The sequence below is a fragment of the Telopea speciosissima genome, chromosome 1 (assembly GCF_018873765.1).
Source record: "Telopea speciosissima isolate NSW1024214 ecotype Mountain lineage chromosome 1, Tspe_v1, whole genome shotgun sequence".
NCBI classification, from domain to species: Eukaryota; Viridiplantae; Streptophyta; class Magnoliopsida; order Proteales; family Proteaceae; genus Telopea; species Telopea speciosissima.
Genome location: NC_057916.1, coordinates 48381073 through 48382065, shown reverse-complemented (window position 1 = coordinate 48382065; position 993 = coordinate 48381073). Strand labels below are relative to the sequence as shown.

The 993-nt window shown below is 40.8% G+C and overlaps 1 non-coding gene across 1 annotated transcript; it reads right to left on the bottom strand.

Moving 5' to 3' along the window:
• Positions 1 to 666: 666 nt before the first annotated feature.
• Positions 667 to 773, bottom strand: LOC122649320. Its single transcript, XR_006331279.1, has one exon. It is a non-coding gene; the product is annotated as a small nucleolar RNA R71 (small nucleolar RNA).
• Positions 774 to 993: the final 220 nt, after the last annotated feature.

Below are 993 nucleotides of genomic sequence, written 5' to 3'. Positions count from 1 at the left end.
GGGGCAGCACGTGGAATTGCGCAACCGCCAACACCAGGTAAGTATTTTCGTTAGTTTTAAATTAGTTATTTTTTTTCTTTTTAGTTCTGATTTTTATTTTTATTAATTATTTTTATTAGTTATCATGTTTTAAATTACTAGTTTTAATTTTTGTTTAATTAGCACGTTCAACCTGTGTTGTGCTTTATGCATGGTCAACATTCTTTGCAACCCAACCTGACTTCCCCTGACCTAGAAATAGGGTGATCTGTACCTACGGATAAGGATAAGGATAATAGTAATAAAATGGGTGATGAAAACCAGCCAGGAAGACTGCTGAGTGAGCATTTCACTCCAACTGCCTATACACCTGCATCTTGCATTCAGCTGCCTGCCATTCAGGCTGCTCAATATGAGATCAAGTCCAGCATTATACAGATGTTACCATCCTATTATGGACTTGCTAATGAGGAGCCTTACAAGCATCTTGATGAGTTATTAGAGGTGTGCTCTACAATCAAAATCCAAAACCTCTCTCCAGATGCCTTAAAGTTGCTCCTATTCCCATTCTCCTTAAAGGACAAAGCCAAACACTGGCTTCATTCCCTAGATTCGGTTAGGATTACTACATGGGCAGGGATGCAGCAGAAATTTCTAAAAAAATTCTTCCCCATTGGCTGGACTAATAGCCTTAGAAGAGCCATTACTAGTTTCTCCCAATTAGAGGGCGAATAATTTTATGAAGTGTGGGAGAGACTCAAGGAATTACTTAGGAAGTGCCCCCACCACGCTGTCCCGAAATGGCAGTTAGTCCAGTGCTTTTATGATGGCCTTCGTGACCGATATAGGCAGATGGTAGACTCCTCTTGTGGTGGAACATTTATGCACAAGAATGAGATGGAAGCATGGGATCTTTTTAAAACTCTAAGTGAGAATTCCCAACATCATGCTTCAGCCTCTCGGACTGAGATTCCACACATTGGGTAACCAAAGAAGGGTGGTCCCTATGAGATC